This window comes from Salmo trutta, chromosome 17 (assembly GCF_901001165.1).
Source record: "Salmo trutta chromosome 17, fSalTru1.1, whole genome shotgun sequence".
NCBI lineage: Eukaryota > Metazoa > Chordata > Actinopteri > Salmoniformes > Salmonidae > Salmo > Salmo trutta.
Window position 1 is genome coordinate 46,148,093 of NC_042973.1, and position 20,462 is coordinate 46,168,554.

A 20,462-nucleotide genomic window follows, 5' to 3' on the forward strand; every position below is an offset into this window, starting at 1 on the left:
AGTTTTCAACATTACCACCCAGAACAATTCCTTGAATGTCACCGGCAAAAAAACTAAAAAACAGAATGATTCCTTGAATGTCACCGGCAAAAACATTGAATGGTTCTCTCTTTGCTTTTGTTGAGTCTGAATGTGTCCAGAACATTTGTTGACTCAGTCCTCAATGACTATACAACTCAATGGCAGGAAACGATTCTCTCCGGCCTCCAAAAGTACACCCTTGCTGCGTGCCAAATGGCACCTTTTTCCTTTTATAGTGCACTACTTTTGACCAGAGTCCTATAGCTATCCTATGGGCCCTGGTCAAAAGTAGTGCACTATATAGGGAACAGTGTGCCATTTCGGATGTAGGCCCTGAACCAGATGAGCCAAGGGAAGTCATTATGCTAGCGATCTCCGGGGCATTTAACCAGAAGCAGACTGACTCCATGGTTCAGACTAGGCTGGCCCATTAATCTACCACACTAGACTGCTTACGTAATTACAAATCCAATGGTACACAATGCTAAGGCATTCTTTAGAGTGGAACAGCACATTAAGACCCTTGCTCTGTTCTCTTCAAGATAGCTACATCTTTGGCATTCTTTCAAACTGCCATTGCCTGAATTCGCTGCCGATGAGGATCCAGGAGTTTGAATGTGGGGCTTATATAAGATACACAATTAGGAAATGTTACCAGCATCAAGGCAGCTCACTTTTCAGGACAGGTAAGGAAAGCATGCTTTGTAGTATTTAGGTGTGCCAGCATTACTAAATGTATCCAGTATTGGGCTGCTTATCTGGGTATACGATGTTTGTTGTTGATTTAGTAAATTTCTTTCTCTCTGATGTGGTGTCCATTGTCCAAGTTTGTTATTCATTTGCTTTAAGTTCTTGTGAAGCAACCTTCACAGTTTGCTTAGTTGTTTTTCTTCCTCCTAATCCAGTCAAACCTCTTGCATGTCATGCTTGCTGTAGTTTGATCGTCCAATGCTTTATTTTCGCAGACGTCGATTCAATGTATATTCCACGTTGGTTCAACGTAATTAAAATGACGTGGAAACAACGTTGATTCAACCAGTGTGCGCCCAGTGGGTTCTATCAATAAAGGATGGGTTTTGGCCTTCTCTTTCTGTGTGATTAAAAAAATATCAAAGAAGCATTTTTCCCCAGCCACTTGGTCTCAGTAAAAGGTCCCTCTTAGCTGCTCTCTCTCTCTCTCTCTGGCTATGGAAAGCTACTTTATGCTTTTTCAGAAAAACAGCTCCCTTCTCTCCTCTCTTAAGAAATATTCACGGTTAATGTAGCCTACATCTCTCACATTCTGTTTAAAAAAGATACAATTATGTCCTGTGAATGTATGAGTACAAAGGAGAGGATGATGTGTAGAAAGCCAAATATAAAGATAATATGTCGCCCAGTCAGTAATGGTGGATTGGTTAGATGTGCTCTGTTGGCAGGCCACTGTGTACATTGTGCATCTACTCTTAGGTGAATTGAAAAGATGGGCTACCATTAAGAGTCCTACATAACAGGAGCCACACTCAAATGGCTTGTTAAATAAGGTTATACAGTGTTTTCGGAAAGTATTCAGAGCCCCTGATTTTTTTTCTACATTTTGTTACGTTACAGCCTTATTCTAAAATGAATTAAATTGTTTTTTTCCCTCATTAATCTACACACAATACCCCATAATGACAAAGAAAAAACAGCAATGTTTGCAAAAAAACCCACAAAAAACCCCACAGAAATAGGACATTTACTTACGTATTCAGACCCTTTACTCAGTACTTTATTGTAGCACCTTTGGCAGCGATTACAGCCTCAAGTCTTCTTGGGTATGACACTACAAGCTTGGCATACCTGTATTTGGGGAGTTTCTCCAATTCTTATCTGCAGATCCTCTCAGGCTCTGTCAGGTTGGATGGGGAGCGTTACTGCACAGCTATTTTCAGGTCTCTCCAGACATGTTCGATCGAGTTCAAGTCGGGGCTCTGGCTGGGCCACTCAAGGACATTCCGAGACTTGTCCCGAAGCCACTCCTGCGTTGTCTTGGCTGTGTGCTTTGGGTCGTTGTCCTGTTGGAAGGTGAACCTTCGACCCAGTCTGAGGTCTTGAGTGCTCTGGAGCAGGTTTTCACAAAGGATCTCTCTGTACTTTGCTCCGTTCATCTTTCCCTCGTTTCCCAGTTGGCAAACTCCAAGCAGGCTGTCATGTGTCTTTTACTGAGAAGTGGCTTCCGTCGGGCGCTCTACCTTCTGTCCTTCTGGAATATTCTCCCATTTCCACAGAGGAACTCTGGAGCTCTGTCAGAGTGACCATAGGGTTCTTGGTCACTTCCCTGACCAAGGCCCTTCTCCCCTGATTGCGCAGTTTTGTCGGGCGGCCAGCTCTAGGAAGTTTTGGTGGTTCCAAACTTCTTCCGTTTAAGAATGATGGAGGCCAGTGTGCCAAGCCAGGTGGGTCCTTCACCAGATTTGATTTCACGCTGACATATCGCCAGGTGGGTACACACAGCTGTCGTCATTGGACATCCAGGTATGACCCGCACCATTCAGTCCATCTCTGGAAAGTATTGGTGGCCCACCTTGGCGCAGGATGTCACTCTTTATGTCAACTCCTCTTCCGTATGTGCCCAATCCAAAAGCTCCCGGAACACTCCAGCATGGAAACTCCTTCACCTTCCCGTTCCTCAGCGTCCCTGGTCTCATCTGTCCATTTATTGTGTCACTGATCTCCCCTCTTCTGATGGTTTTACCACCATTTTTGCGATAGTTGACAGATTCTTAAAATCATTCCATGTCATCCCTCTCTCTGGTCTCCCTACCGCTATCCAGATCACTGAGGCACTGTTCCAGCAGGTCGTCCGGCACTATGGCCTTCCAGAGGATATTATCTCAGATCGCGGTCCCCAATTCTAATCACGTGTATGGAAGGCCTTCATGGAGGAGCTGGGGAACACGAGGCTTTATCGTTGGGTTTTTTACAGGAATGTTTGGCGATCGACTAGGAATGCCTTGGAGATCGACTAGTCTATCGCGATCGGCCGGTTGGTGGCCACTGCTCTAGGAAGTTGAGTGAAGTTCTCTCTGTGGGCTGATATTTCTGCGCGGCAGTCCTGGGGGGAGCTGCGCGGCAGTCTCGGGTATATTGAGCATGCGCGCAGCTTAGAGGGAACGTCACTTTATTTTTGACCTTTTACTGCAGTGGGCTAAATCAGGGTCACAGTGTTTTTTGGTAGTCTTAAACAAATCTACTTTGAAACAAACGTATAGACCTCACCGACATGGTTATGGGCTTAAAAAAAGAAGACACCTGTACCATGCCAGATATAGAGTTGAAATGTATACAATTTTGAGTTTGCATCCCAATATTACAATTTATTTATACAACGGTGGGTCTAATCCTGAATGCTTATTGGTTAAAAGCGCATCCCAGCCTGTGTCTATTCCACAAGTTACCACAGGCTAAATCTATGACGTTAAACTGCCTATTTACTCTGTTCCATCTGACTGCGCAATCCACTTTCTCATCAGCCCAGCCAGGCAATTTATAAACTTGATATCCGCTATTAAAAACATTACCTCACATTTCTTTTAGACTAACATTTTGTTTTCAACAGCGGAGATTTGTATAAACCTTGCTGTCTGCCTCTCCGATATTTGCAACATTGTTTCAGTATTTGATCTCCAGCTGCCCCATAGTAATGAAGGTGTAGGAGTCGGGACAAGACAGACAGGCAGGCATCATTTTTATGAATACATAAAAAGTTATAACGAAACGAAGTGCAGCTAGTTTGCAGTCTTTACAGCTTCAGTGTTTGAAGAACACTGAACAACAGTGTCCTGACGAGAGAGCACATTTTCTATAACAGACGAAATCGCTTCTCATTAGGTCATTGTTATGGATTTATCCAAATAAATGTCACTAGAAAACAACTTAAACAATTGCAAATGCAGCTACTGTTGTTATTATTTTTGAAGTTTGACGTGACTCTAAGTTAGCCGTACTTGGCTAGCTTGCAAGCAAGGGATAAGAACGTTGCCAGCCAGTATGGCAATGGAACCTTTAGAATGAACGACTGGGTCGCGTCCATAGAAACAGAACAAAAAGACGGAACGACTGTGTCACATCTCTGGCAACCGAACCAATAGAACAAACAAATCTTGGGTAGCAACCCTAGATTTGTGTCAGGACTATATATTGTGGAAGGATGAAAAAGTATGAATAAATTAATCAAAATAAAGTTTTGAATGAAAATATGTCAAACATTATTTGAATATGTTGGTAACCCGTTGTGTAGAAGTGATAAATACATCACAGAAGACGGAAATATAACAAAACTGTTTGACATAGACACTGGTTTTTCAGCGGGCTTTTGAAATAATGTTTATTTATGAAATTCTGAGAAATATTCTTTACATTCCACCCATGAGGCCAGTAGGTCATTTGACTGCAGGAAAGGGCTACCCCCACCACTCCTCCCCCGATTGGAGTAAACTGATGGACAGCAGTATGTCTTCTACTTCTCCTTACAGCCATTTTCACTCACTTATACTGTACACTCTAATCTTAATTCCAACACTCAGATGTCTACAGACTAACCCATCTTTGCCAGTACACTAGCCTTTTACTATTTGGTTTTGCAATACATCCTATGTTTACTGTGATTGTCTTACGAGGGCAGGGACACCGAGAAAAGTGTAGTGAGACGGCATTTGCCACAGCACTTTTCAATCGGGTGAAACAAAATATATCAACGCTAAGCATTTAAAAGAGAGCGACGGGGTTGTTTTTTTTTACCTTGCCTGATGATTTATCAAATCGCGTCCAATTTCTCTGTCCTTCACATCGGAGTGCTGCTGCAGGCTCTTTGCGTGTCTTGACCAGTCAGATTCATGTTTTTTTACGCCACACCACTCTGGTACCAATACGAGGGTCTTGAACCTCTATTTGTACAATTTCTACTGAGATTTCCCTTAAAATAAATACTTTACCTAAGAGTATAATCATGTTTCCCATTTAGTTGATGGTGGTTTCTCAGATCTCCTAACAGTAGTACTGTTTGTAGGTCATCTGAACACAGACAATATGACTTGACATAACCACTCCAGGACCTCACTCCAAAAGCGAGCCACCAAAAGAGACGCTCTATTGATTCTGTTTCCTTGTGGCAGAGTCTGCACAGGGCTGACTGTTCAATGCCCCATATACTGAGCATTATTTTTGCGGCAAGGATTTTCTATAATAGTTTAAACTGAAAAGATCAGATTGATGCATCAATTGTTGTTTTGTATGTCAGTTCATAACCCCGATGTCATGGTATTGACACATAAAACATCTGTTTCCAACTATCTTGAATTTTATGCAGCATAGTTGTCAAACCTCTCGACCTTAAGTGAAACTGATACAGTTGAAGTCGTAAGTTTACATACACTTAGGTTGGAGTCATTAAAACTGACCTAAGACAGGGAATTTTTACTAGGATTAAATGTCAGGAATTGGTAACTGTGTTTAAATGTATTTGGCTAAGGTGTGTGTAAACTTGTGACTTCAACTGTACATACGATTTATACTAGTCATTTTAAGCCATGCATGGGTTCTCATTGGAGGCAGACAAACCAATTTTATTCCTTTCTCTTTTTAGTCATTGCCTTTTCTGTTTTTGTGGCAGAGCTGCGTTGAGTTGGTTATACTTTTGTATTGAGCGTACATCTCCATACACCTTTGTTAATGGCTTGTATGACAATTTTACCATCCTTCTTTACAATTTAATTCATAAACATGATACCTTCCTTATGCATTTTTTTCAAGTAAATATGTCTTTCCTCTGAGATATGGCGCCAATAGACATGGCCACCTTGTTTCTGGCTCCTAAGCATCTTTGCAGTATTATTATTTTTTGGTGTTTTATCTCATATTACTAGCCCAGAACGTTTTTTGCATGATTATACACAGCCGGAAAGAACTTTTGGATATCATCACTAGCATTTTGACTAGAAATATGACTTTCCTGAATTGGATCCTTTGTTTGTATTCCCCAAGGCAATTGAAATGATCCCAGAGGCTGTTCCAAGAGGCCACCGACATAAAAGAGGTATTCGGCGTGGTATTTTAGTCCATCTCTAGGGGTGTGCACACCATCCACTGCTTCAGAGTATTTTACTCGCTAATGTTCAGTCCCTGGACAATAAAGTAGATGAGCTCAGGGCGAGGATCTCCATCCAGAGAGACATCAGGGACTGTAACAAACTCTGTTTCACGGAATCATGGCTCTCTCCGGATCTACGGTCCCCGTCCATAGATCCAGCTAGGTGTATGCAAATTGCAGTGTGTCCAGGGTGCCGGGTAAGGTGGTGATATGATCCTTAACTACGATCTCCATCCAGAGAGGAGGAACACAGGAGTGATGGTTGCTGATAATGGGCCTCTGTACGCATATCTAGATATTCCATAAAAAATCTGCCGTTTCCAGCTACAATAGTCATTTACAACATTACCAATGTCTACACTGTATTTCTGATCAATTTGATGTTATTTTAATGGACAGAAAATGTGCTTTTCTTTCAAAAACAAGGACATTTCTAAGTGACCCCAAACTTTTGAACAGTAGTGTATGTGTGCGTATGTATATATACTGTATTTATACAGTGGCGATTTTAGCATGCAAATCTTTGTGGGGCAAACTCTTTTTTTTTTTTAATGGAGACAAATGTTGACCACAAACTGTTAGGGCTTACACAAAGCTGTCCCAACAGCAGAGCTTTCCTTTCAGCACCATGGAGTCTGGCAGCTAAACAGTTCATTCAGCCTTATTTACTGCTAGCAAGATATGTCTGACTTGCTTCAACAAATGTGGTTAAATGATTTATTCTCCTTAAATAAAACGGAACGCCAAAATGAGTTTTGACTTTTGAACCATACACAAACATTATTACATTAATGTTCAGTAAATTCATAATGTTTATAATTTTCTCATTAACACTTACGCTCCAAGAATAAGCAAGTGCAAGAAAAAGAGCTCCGATTTGTTCAGCACTTTCAAAATGGACACCGACAGAAATTCAGATGTTAGTTCCGATTAAATCAGCATGGTGTTGAGGCCTTAACTTGAGAGAGAGAGATTTTATTAGGCCTATGTGTTCTAAAAAGGAAGGAAAATACAATCATTAGGATCCACTTTCATATACAGACGCACAGACAGCGCAAAACCACCCTCGCAATATCAACTGAAATTACATGGCTGTATTACTGAACCGGCAAACATGGTTACAGACCCAACAACATTATATTTTATCTCCTCCTTGTCAAGAAGAGCACATACGCTAATTATAATACACAAAGTAAGCAAAACAATGAACTCCTTCCAACATTGCCTAAAAGGATGAATGAGATACTAATGAGATAGATAGACATATGTAAGCAATAGGCCTATGACAATTGAGATGTACAAACTATAGCATATGGGAACAATGAGTGGATGAGAGGCAATCCGTAATTTCGATTAAGACTTTAATGAGCGAGTTAAGATGGACGTAGTCAATAGAAATATTTTGTTCAGCACTTTTGAAATATACAACAACAGAATAAGTACAAAAACAAAGAAGACAATCCATCTCATCATTGCAGTTACATCGTAGGGTACATTCATATGGGCACAGAAGACATCAAACTGTTTTTCACTTTTGTTTTTAAAGCTGCCCAGATAGGATGTCCTTTTTTATGGGCAAAGGCAACTCATTTCACAATGAGGCTCCAGTATACAATGAAGTAGCTTTCCCAGCATTACTCCTGAACCTGTATAAGCACACATTAGCAACATCTGATCTGGTGCTGTGATTGTGTGCGACCCTAACATGGGGACAGTAATCAGTAAGATATCTGGTCGCAGAACCATAAATACTCCTGTAAACCAAACCCAGTCTAATCTGTGACACCCTAGCCTCAACAGGCAGCCAGTTGATTTCCTGAAAGCAGCTCCTGCCTATGTGAGTACGTGGACTTCAATACTACCCTGATCAGCTTATTCTGGGCTATCTTGGAGTTTTATCTGGAGTTTTATCATTTTATCTGTGGCCAATGACCTTGAGCCTTCTTGGATGGGCACTTCCGATGTAAATCTATGGTTGCACCCAAGGGGGCTTGAATTGCCTAGTGCTCCCTGTGGATTCTGCAGTGACGGAGTGTCCCAACGAGTGACCGAACAATCTCAGAGTAAATAGAGAACATTACAAACCCTTATGCTCTCACCTGCCGCGCTCTGTGCGTGAATCTACACCTTTTTCTCCCTGAGTAGTCATTACATACATAGGTGTACAGAGGCCCATTATGAGCAACCATCACTCCTGTGTTCCAAAGGCACGTTGTGTTAGCTAATCCAAGTTTATCATTTTAAAAGGCTAATTGATCTTTAGAAAACCCTTTTGCAATTATGTTAGCACAGCTGAACACTGTTGTCCTGATTTAAAGAAGCAATAAAACTGGCATTCTTTAGACTAGTTGAGAATCTGGGGCATCAGCATTTGTGCATTCGATTACAGGCTGAAAATGGCCAGAAACTACTTTCTTCTGAAACTCGTCAGTCTATTCTTGTTCTGAGAAAGGAAGGCAATTCCATGCGAGAAATTGCCAAGAAACTGAAGATCTCGTACAACGCTGTGTACTACTCCCTTCACAGAACACTGTGGCTCTAACCAGAATAGAAAGAGGAGTGGGAGGCCCCGGTGCACAACTGAGCAAGAGGACAAGTAGATTAAGAGTGTCTAGTTTGAGAAACAGACGCCTCACAAGTCCTCATCTAGCTGCTTCATTAAATAGTACCCGCAAAACACCAGTCTCAACGTCAACAGTGAAGAGGTGATGCTGGCCTTCTAGGCAGAGTTCCTCTGTCCAGTGTCTGTGCTCTTTTGCCCATCTTTTGTTTTTATTGGCCAGTCTGAGATATGGCTTTTTCTTTGCAACTCTGCTTAGAAGGCCAGCATCCCGGAGTCGCCTCTTCACTGTTGGCGTTGAGACTGGTGTTTTGTGGGTACTATTTAATGAAGCTACCTGTTGAGCCTGTAATTGAACCCACAAATGCTGATGCTCCAGATACTGAAGAAGGCCAGTTTTATTGCTTCTTTAATGAGAACAGCAGTTTTCAGGCCCATTGTCGTGCCATTCATCCGCCGCATTCCCCTCATGTTCTCTAAGGAGCGTTATGAGTGGCTTGTGAGCATCTCTAACAGGTTGTGGTGACGTTGTCGACGACTAAGAACACTGATGTTCCCTCAGGAAAAGTAACGTTCTTCTATGTCTTCGTCTAAGATATGATCTCAGATGGAGCATTTGTTTGTTTTTACGGTCTTGGTGGGGTTTCCAAGTCTTAATCAGACTTCTGTTAATGTCCTGCGATGACATTTCATTTGACCATCATGGTCTGTTGGGATCAGCATTATGAGAGTAGTGCCCCAGCAGCACTAACTAGCCTAATGGTATGTCTATGGGATAGACAACCCCTCCTGAGCCAGTGGTAATTCCTTCTAATCTACCTCTCTCACGTTGGCTCCCAGCTACTGTATAATCACTGCACTAGGAGGAGAAAGGCGCTGTTTAAATGAACCAGCTTACCGGGTCATTAGGAAAAGTTAAATTATTCATTACGGAATGTGTAATTATAGCAGAGCCTTGGTGGCAGGCAGCTGTATAGCATAACGCTACTTGCTTCTTGGAATGCTATATACGCTGCTGGAAGAGGGATAAGGGAATTTTCTCAGTCCCACCTTTTGAGCGCTAGCTAAGCTAACCATGCCCGCCCGCTTGGCGCACACCACTCGCTCACATTGGCAGGAGCCATGAAGAAGCGCTGGGATCAAAGGATCCAGAAAGAGGATAGGGAGCTGTGTGCAAATTGCGTTGGTAATTAACTATGTAGCAACTCAGAATTCTCATCACGCACGCCAGGGTTTGTGTTTAGTTTGTTGTTGTTGCTGCTGCTGCAGTTGCCCCCCCTTGCATGAAGAAACCTCACTCAGTGAACAACAAGTAGGCTAGATATAGCCTCGAGTGGTGAGGTGACACTTGACTGTCCAGTACTAAAGTCATTCTTGGAGTTGGCACACAGTTTATACAGTTCTAAAATGTGATTTAGCTATGGTAGCCTCATTACTTACAGATATAACCAACAGAATTATATAGAACACAATTGTATGTATCCACAGGCACATCCTACGTACTGTAGAGCTGTTGCTCATAATGAATTGCCTTTTTTATTAGATTTTTGCTAGTCTTATTATTGGAGAAGCTTCAGATGTAGATGTAGTTGCTTTCTGGCTTCCATCTATCTCTGCCCACAGTGTGGTATTGATGGTCATCCCATACAGCAGTGATGAATGCTTTAGAGTGCTTCCTTTCCTTATTAAACTCTGAATTGACAGATAGAATACCAGTATTCAGACTGACTTTTTCCCCACATTTTGTTACGTTACAGGCTTATTCTTAAATGTATTGAATAAATGTTTTCCCTCAACATTCTACACACAATACCGCATAATGACAAAGTAAAAAAACAGGTTTTATAAATGTTACGCTAATTTATTAAAAAATAACAACTGAAATATCACATTTACATAAGTATTCAGACCCTTTGCTATGATACTCGAAATTGAGCTCAGGTGCATCCTGTTTCCATTGATCATCCTTGAGATGTTTCTACAACTTGATTGGAGTCCACCTGTGGTAAATTCAATTGATTGGACATGATTTGGAAAGGCACACACCTGTCTATATTTGGTCCCACAGTTGACAGTGCATGTCAGAGCAAAAACCAAGCCATGTGGTCGAAGGAATTCTGTCATAATGCGCTGATGCGCGTAACGATGGTGACAGGTGTGCGATAACGAGCAGCCTGGTGACCTAGAGGCCGAGAGGGAGCACATGTAACAATACCCAAGAAGACTTGAGGCTGTAATCGCTGTCAAAGGTGCTTTAACAAAGTACTGAGTAAAGGGTCTGAATACTTATGTAAATGTGATATTTCAGGTTTTTATTTTTAATAAATGAATGAAAAAAAACCTGAATGTATCCATTTTAGAAAAATGCATGATTTCCGAATGCACTGTATTTCCACACTATGAGGTTGGAATAATACTGTTAAATTGGGAAAATTATGATAATGGATTTTTAGTGTAGGAGCTGTTTGAAAAGACTGCCTGAAATGTCAGCCTGTTTTGGTGGGATGGAGTTTTGTTCTGCTTGATGACCTCACCAGGCAGTAAATTAGTTAACCCTATCCGTCCCGAGATCCAGCTTTTCATTTATCTGACTGTCATTTATCTGCATGTCCAGCCCTTATATTTAGCCTCACAAGGAAGTGTTTTATCTTTTTTTTATTTTCAGGACTACATGAGAACAAAATAATTTGATATAACAGTTGCATTTGGGAGTTTTATTGACGAAGCAAAAACCTGATAAAATGAATTTATAATAATGCTGTATGAACAGAAATGGTTTGCTCAGTGGGAAATTAATATCCAACTAGTTAGTGACAGCTGTTTGGCGTTTGTGACAGCTGCTATGTGAGTTTATTACAGTAATATAGACACAATGTCGTGGGATTTCCTATGTAGAATAACCTTATAAGGACTCTTGTGTAGCTTGTGAGTGTCAGAGCAAAACATGTGCATGTTTGTCAGTCTCTGCTTTTCATAGATAGCTTTTAATAGTTTGTAGCTCGTAACATTCTGACTCTACATTGATTTTTGTAAAAATACCCTCCTTCAGGATCTGCCCTTGTCTCACAAACACTGTCTAGCCCAGCCCCCGTTTATCACACAGACTAATGGTTGGGATCAGCGAAGTCTGTAGCTCAAACTGGGGGTTACAAGGGGTTATGCGCCTGCGTCACGGTGGGACTGTAGACGTTAATAGACAAATAAGCTAAGCGCTCGTTTTCCCCTCCCCACTCAGACCACTCCTAGACTGTCCCAGCAAAATTCTTGCTTGAGAAATTGCTCTTTGCTAAGAAGCTATTCTTGTTTCTTTTTGACCACTTTGATTGAAAACAATCACAGTAAGGTACTTAATTCTTACCCAGAAATGATTGGAAAATGAGATTTTAAAAAAACTGCTGCATTGGACCTTTAATAAAAAAAAGGACTTTGCCAGTTCTGGTGTAGCTCTGCAAGACTTTTCCTATTTTCTGCTTCCCGTGGTGAGCCGCAAGGATAGTCTTCCTCCTCAGAAACACTCACTGGTCCGTTAGTTGTCATCAGTGTGTTCGCCACTATGAGGGAGTGCAATTTCTCCCTTTGTTTGACCTTTTTATTTCTGTTTTATCCAATATGATTTTGTATTTAAAAAATGGGTGTAAGGGAGAGCAGTCCTCAATGCCTATTCAAACATTAAAAAACAAATAAAAAGTTAAAAAGTTGTTCATAATCATAGCCAGTTTATTAGCAAAGATTAAGGTTCCCTGTCTCAGAGTTAAAGTAATGAAATGCACACAAAAAAATGCCAATCCCCTATTACAAGATTGCACAAAGTCACCAGTGTTGTTTTAACTTAGTGGGCCACTGAGTGGGGAAATAATTACTTCAAGCCCAGGGTGCAGTTTGAGGAATGCTTGAGAAATGTCAGCATTTCTATTTTAACACTGTAGGCTACTTACTCTAAGCAACGAGCTGGAGGTCTGACCCCAATACAACAACCGGATAATGTGGCAATATTTCAAAATGGGATGACTTCACACAACTGTTGAAAAAAAAAAAATATATATATATATATATATCCACAGATTAGGCTATTTTCTGGCCTGACAAATCACAGAGGAATTGGGCATTTTAGAAGTGGAAACATTATAATAAGAGATATTTGTTTACTTCAACTAGAGGTCATTATGCTCTTCTCCCAGATGTTTTACAGAAATGAAAATAAACAACCAAAGAATGTACTAAAACCCTGCATTCCATGACTAAAATGTAAATTTGAATTGCATTAAGTTCTGAGGCTTGGTTTTGGTCTATGTGATTGATTACATTTTGATCATGTCATCACAGTGGATCTTGATTGCTATTGATAGTACTGCATTGTTATGGAAAGTTAGCAAGTTAGCATTTCACTGTACCGTTTCGACCTGTATCCAGTGCACCTGTCCAATAAACATTGATTTTGATTTGACAGATACATTACCCGGTCTGCTGGATAGTTTTTCTTTGACATGTTTATTGTCCTCTCTGGGCACGCCTCCCCCTTTCACTGCTGAACCCAATCACCACCCTCTCTGCCCTCTCCTCACTCCCAGGCTTCCATTCTTCTATACCACAATTCTCTTATCATCTAATTTTCCCACATATAGTCTAGGTCAGGGATCATCAACTAGATTCAGCCGCGGGACGTTTTTTCTTTTTTTCTTGAGCAGATGGTCGGGGGACCGGAACGTAATTTGTGGCCTGCAAGTTGACCGCAAGGAGTCCAAACGGATATATTTGACTAAAACATAATCATTTCAAACCTTGCTTACATTTATATACGATCATGTGTTACTCTATTACGTGTGGGAATACCTGGGAACAGATCACTTGGCGCTGTTATCCTGGTGTTTTTTACAGTCTTATGTCCAACAATGAAAATTCCAAAATAATAAGAAAAAGAATTTGCTAAGAAAACTTAAGGGGCCACCAGTTGGCAAACCCTGGCCTAGGTACTGTACACGTAGAAAATAATGATAATTCCACAGCACAGCTTTTGAATTGAGAGTATCTACACCTGCTATTGTATCCGATGTATTGAACTAATATTCTACTTCCTCTGAGTAGTTTGTATTTCTTTAGTTATTGGGTGACTATTCAAGGATTATACATTTGCCATTTGAGGTTTTACACACCTGTATCACACATTTTCACATAAATCTCTGTATTGATGTCAATGACAGATTTGCAGTTCATGTTACAGCTAAAGGTCAGGTTGCACCTGAATATTTCAGATTATAGGATTCTGCCCAACAGTATTACTCATACACTATACAGTTGAAGTTGGAAGTTTACATACACCTTAGCCAAATACATTTAAACTCAGTTTTTCACAATTCCTGACATTTAATCCTAGTAAAAATTCCCAGTTTTAGGTCAGTTAGGATCACCACTTTATTTTAATAATGTGAAATGTCAGAATAATAGTAGAGAGAGTGATTTATTTCAGCTTTTATTTCTTTCATCACATTCCCAGTGGGTGAGAAGTTTACATACACTCAATTAGTATTTGGTAGCATTGCCTTTCAGTTGTTTAACTTGGGTCAAACGTTTCAGGTAGCCTTCCACAAGCTTCCCACAATAAGTTGGGTGAATTTTGTCCCATTCCTCCTGACAGAGCTGGTGCACCTGAGTCAGGTTTGTAGGCCTCCTTGCTCGCACATGCTTTTTCAGGTCTGCCCACACATTTTCTATGGGATTGAGGTCAGGGGTTTGTGATGGCCTCTTCAATACCTTGACTTTGTTGTCCTTAAGCCATTTTACCACAACTTTGGAAGTATGCTTGGGGTCATTGTCTATTTGGAAGACCCATTTGCGACCAATCTTTAACATCCTGACTGATATCTTGAGGTGTTGCTTCAATATATCCACATAATTTTCCTTTCTCATGAAGCCATCTATTTTGTGAAGTTCACCAGTCCCTCCTGCAGCAAAGCACCCCCACAACATGATGCTGCCACCCCTGTGCGTTACGGTTGGGATGGTGTTCTTTGGCTTACAAGCCTCCCCCTTTTCCTCCAAACATAACGATGGTCATTATGGCCAAACAGTTCTATTTTTCTTTCCTCAGACCAGAGGATATTTCTCCAAAAAGTACGATCTTTGTCCCCATGTACAGTTGCAAACTGTAGTCTGGCTTTTTTTATGGCGGTTTTGGAGCAGTGACTTCTTCCTTGCTGAGTGGCCTTTCAGGTTATGTCGATATAGGACTCGTTTTACTGTGGATATAGATACTTTTGTACCTGTTTCCTCCAACATCTTCACAAGGTCCTTTGCTGTTGATTGATTTGCACTTTCGCACCAAAGTACGTTCATCTCTAGGAGACAGATCGCGTCTCCTTCCTGAGCGGTATGATGGCTGCGTGGTCCCATGGTGGAGGTCTTGTGGAGGTCTACAATTTTTTGGGCTGATTGGAGGTCTTGGCTGATTTCTTTTGATTTTCCCATGATGTCAAGCGAAGAGGCATTGAGTTTGAAGGTAGGCCTTGAAATACATCCACAGATGCACCTCCAATTGACTCAAATAATGTCAATTAGCCTATCAGAAGCTTCTAAAGCCATGACATCATTTTCTGGAATTTTCCAAGCTGTTTAAAGGCACAGTCAACTTAGTGTATGCAAACTTTTGACCCACTGGAATTGTGATACAGTGAATTATAAGTGAAATAATCTGTATGTAAACAATTGTTGGACAAATTACTTGTGTCATGCACAAAGTAGATGTCCTAACCGACTTGCCAAAACTATAGTTTGTTAACAAGAAATTTGTGGAGTGGTTACAAAACGAGTTTTAATGACTCCAACCTAAGTGTATGTAAACTTCCGACTTCAGCTATATATACAAAAGTATTAAAACCCCTTCAAATTAGTGGATTCAGCTATTTCAGCCACACCCATTGCTGACAGGTGTATAAAATTGATCAAACAGCCATGCAATCTCCATAGACAAACATTGGCAGTAGAATGGCCTTACTGAAGAGCGCAGTGACTTTCAACGTGGCACCGTCATAGGATGCCACCTTTCCAACAAGAGTTTGTCAAATTTCTGCCCTGCTAAATTTCTGCCGTGCTGTTATTGTGAAATGGAAACGTCTAGGAGCAACAATGGCTCAGCTGCGAAGTGGTAGGCCACACAAGCTCACAGAACGGGACCGCCGAGTGCTGAAACGTGTAGCACGTAAAAATCGTCTGTCCTCGGTTGCAACACTCACTACGAGTTCAAAACTGCCTCTGGAAGCAATGTCAGCACAAAAACTGTTTGTCGGGAGCGTCATGAAGTGGGTTTCTTAACGCTACAGAATAACAGAATAATCTTAACGCTACAGAATAACTAGAGACATTCTAGAGACAATTCTGTGCTTACAAATTTGTGGCAACAGTTTGGGGAAGGCCCTTTCCTGTTTCAGCATGACAATGCCACCATGCACAAAGCGAGGTCCATACAGAAATGGTTTGTCGAGATCGGTGTGGGAGAACTTGACAGGCCTGAATAGAGCAAGTCCCCGCAGCAATGTTCCAACATCTAGTAGAAAGCCTCTTCAGGAGAGTTGGAGGCTGTTATAGCAGCAAATGGGGGACCAACTCCATATTAATACCCATGATTTTGGAATGAGATGTTCGACGAGCAGGTGTCCACATACTTTTGGTCATGTAGTGTATCTCTATGAAAAGCATAAAGCTCTGAATTCCCTCTGCATAGAATGTGTTGCCTTCAATTATAATATCCTAATTGCAGATATGCAATCAACCCAACACTGTCTTGTCCTGGTTGGGAGGTTATATTAAAAATGACAATGAATTACTTTATATGTGGAGGTAGAAAAATGACTTACTAATTTTCCCAGATCTGCCCATGGATATCATAATTCAATTGCAGTATATCATATGCTGCCTATTTGTCATACACAATGTTATACACATATTTCCCTGAGAGAAAGATCAGAATCATATCAACATAAGAGGAATTCCCACCAGTGTGTGTACGGTTACTGTTGAGGGATTGGGTGATTTAACACTCATAACACACCCCCGTCGGAACAAGATTAACTTAATTTACTGAGAAGTATGGCACTTACATTCCCCCCCCGTTGATTGATACTGGTGTGCCGCAGACATTAATATCAAAAGCTGTTGAACATGTTATTATGACAATGTAGTGTAGGAGTTTATTGTTGGAAACAGTTTAACAGTTAAAATTAGGGTTGCAAAATGACGAGAACTTTCAATAAATTCCCTGCGTCTTACAGAAATCCTGCAAAAAAAAAAAAAAACAGACGAACGGAGGAATGAAGAATATGTGATGAAACCTCAGTGGAGATCCTGTCAGTTCTTCTCCTTTCAAGTAAGCTACCCTAATGAACCAGGGAATATTAATACAGACCCAATATCTCCAAACAACATTCTTATCTCGTTGTGTAATTATCTCCATTTGCCAGTAAATTAAAATAAAAAAATACACACATCTCTAATACCTACAGCAGTGTAGTTGAACCACTTTCTAGATATCAAACGTGTTCCTCGTCTGTCCTGTCCCTTCTGATTTATGGCCCTTGTCAGTGTTGTGTATTTTCCGCCAAGATAGAACTGCCAAAGGGGGCGGGGTCACAATCTACTGCAGAGAGAGCCTGCAGAGTTCTGTCATGCTATCCAGGTCTGTGCCCAAACAGCTTGAGCTTCTACTTCTAAAAATCCACCTTTCCAGAAATAAGTCTCTCACTGTTGCCGCTTGCTATAGACCCCCCCTCAGCCCCCAGTTGTGCCCTGGACTCCATATGCGAGTTGATTGCCCCCCATTTATCTTCAGAGTTCGTACTGTTAGGCAACCTAAACTGGGATATGCTTAACACCCCTTGCCATTCTACAATTTAAGCTAAATGCCCTCAATCTCACACAAATGATCAAGGAACCTACCAGGTACAACTCCAAATCCGTAAACACGGCACCCTTATAGATATCATCCTGACCAACCTGCACTCTAAATACACCTCTGCTGTCTTCAACCAGGATCTCAGCGATCACTACCTCATTGCCTGTGTCCGTAATGGGTCTGCGGTCAAACGACCACCCCTCATCACTGTCAAACTCCCTAAAACACTTCAGCGAGCAGGCCTTTCTAATCGACCTGGCCTGGGTATCCTGGAAGGATATTGACCTCATCCGTCAGTAGAGGATGCCTGATTATTCTTTAAAAGTGCTTTCCTCACCATCTTAAATAAGCGTGCCCCTTTCAAAAAATGTGGAACTAAGAACAGATATAGCCCTTGGTTCACTCCAGACTTGACTGCCCTTGACCAGCACAAAAACATCCTGTGGCGTACTGCATTAGCATCGAATAGCCCCCGAGAAATGCAACTTTTCAGGGACATTAGGAACCAATATACACAGTCAGTTAGGAAAGCAAAGGCTAGCTTTTTCAAACAGAAATTTGCATCCTGTAGTACAAATTCCCAAAAGTTTTGGGACACTGTAAAGTCCATGGCGAATAAGAGCACCTCATCCCAGCTGAGCTAGGAAACACTGTCACCACCGATAAATAAATCCACGATATTCGAGAATTTCAGTAGCATTTTTCTATGGCTGGCCATGCGGCTGGCCATACAACACTCCTTCCGTGGCCTCCAACTGCTCTTAAATGCTAGTAAAATGAAATGCACGCTCTTCAACCGATCGCTGACCGCACCCGCCCGCCCGACTAGCATCACTACTCTGGACGGTTCTGAGTTAGAATATGTGAACAACTACAAATATGTAGGTGTCTGGTTAGACTGTAAACTCTCCTTCCAGACTCACATTAAGCATCTCCAATCCAAAATTAAATCTAGAATCGGCTTCCCATTTCGCAACAAAGCCTCCTTCACTCATGCTGCTAAACATACCCTCGTAAAACTGACAATCCTACCGATCCTTGACTTCGGCAATGTCATTTACAAAATAGGCTCCAACACTCCTCTCAGCAAATATCAGCGTGCCATCCGTTTTGTCACCAAAGCCCCATATACTACCCACCACTGCGACCTGTATGCTCTCGTTGGCTGGCCCTCGCTTCATATTCGTCGCCAAACCCACTGGCTCCAGGTCATCTATAAGTCTTTGCTAGGTAAAGCCCTGCCTTATCTCAGCTCACTGGTCACCAAGGCAACACCCATCCGTAGCACGTGCTCCAACAGGTATATTTCACTGGTCATCCCCAAAGCCAACTACTCCTTTGACCACCTTTCCTTCCAGTTCTCTGCTGCCAATGACTGGAACGAATTGCAAAAATCACTGAAGCTGGAGACCTATATCTCCCTCACTAACTTTAAGCATCAGCTACCAGAGCAGCTTACCGATCACTGCACCTGTACACATCTGTAAATAGCCCACCTAAATACCTCATCCCCATATTGTTATTTATTTTTGCTCTTTGCACCCCAGTATCTCTACTTTCACATCATCATCTGCACATCTATCACTCCAGTGTTAATGCGAAACTGTCATTTTTTCGCCACTATAGCCTACTTATTGCCTTATCTCCCTAATCTCAGTACATTTGCACACACTGTATATAGATTTTTCTATTGTGTTATTGACTTTACGTTTGTTTATCCCATGTGTAACTGTGCTGCTGTTTTTGTCGCACTGCTTTGCTATATCTTGGCCAGGTCGCAGTTGTAAATGAGAACATGTTCTCAACTGGCCTACCTGGTTAAATAAAGGTGAAGGAAAAAAATCATGGATGCCAACAGAAGCCAGGCTTCCACAAAAAATGGACCAAGAAAAAATATTTTTTCTCTCTGTTTCATAATTTTCCTTCACTTCGCTGAGAAGGTATCCGAGCAAGCGAAACAGCGCCCTTCTGTCTATGTATGTGTTGGCCATCTATCTGATGCTGCCTGGTCCAAAAGAATGACATTATTGCCACCCGTAGCATTGTATGCAAGAGAAGCCGGCAAGCATTTGGCCTCTCTTGATAAAAAAAACAATAGCCAATCAGCTCAACTGTGAATGGTCCTGGCGCACCAAAAAAAAATGTCAAGAGAAGCCAGTTTGGATTGGGCTTCACTCCGATCGCATCAAGAACATACGTAACTGACAGAAACTTGTTATGCATCTCGTTGTGTTGATGTGCTCCGGTGGCTAGCTAGCTAAAATGATCCCTTTCCTATATCAGCCAGGGAAGGAGATAGGGATTTGGACTTGTGGTTTTACTTAATTCTCCGTACTGGCCAATGATTATAACGGCAATTCTGACCCAACCATTAATTTATACATTGTTGTGCCCTTGGCCTGAGAGGATGGAAGTTCAATATGTAGCTAGATGTAGAAGGCTAATGTTAACTAGCTAATGTTGCCCATGAAGGGAAGTTAGGCTAGCGAGCAAGCTTTTTAGAATGCTAGCCTAGGACAACAACAAATGAATGTGTGTACTGTATAAGTGATAGATGGTTTCTTCAACTGAAAAAATCTAATCAAAGAGATGGCGTTGGCGTTTCTCTACAAGTAGGGTGAGTCAACATGTTTTTTCTACTTACACGAACGTGTGCACACACACACACGCAGAAATCAAAACCATGGACAGCCACATCATATTTCGCTTATGTTGATTGGACTAAATTGTTTTTGGAATCTTTTAGTTGTCACTGTATTTGACTAAGCGTAGGTGATTTTGATAATGTTGAAATTAAAATGGTGCTGGAATAGTGGAGGCAGCTCCGGTTTTCTTTGCGACTTGCGGTAACTCTCCGTGGTTCTAAGTCAATAGTTATTTAGTGGTCCGAA

The 20,462-nt window shown here is 41.4% G+C and overlaps 1 protein-coding gene across 4 annotated transcripts in view; it reads left to right on the forward strand.

Annotated features, from left to right (window-relative positions):
- The window catches only part of immp2l (inner mitochondrial membrane peptidase subunit 2), a 162,195-nt gene that overhangs the window by 81,601 nt on the left and 60,132 nt on the right, over nucleotides 1–20,462 (forward strand). The gene's annotated exons all lie outside the window — the stretch shown is intronic.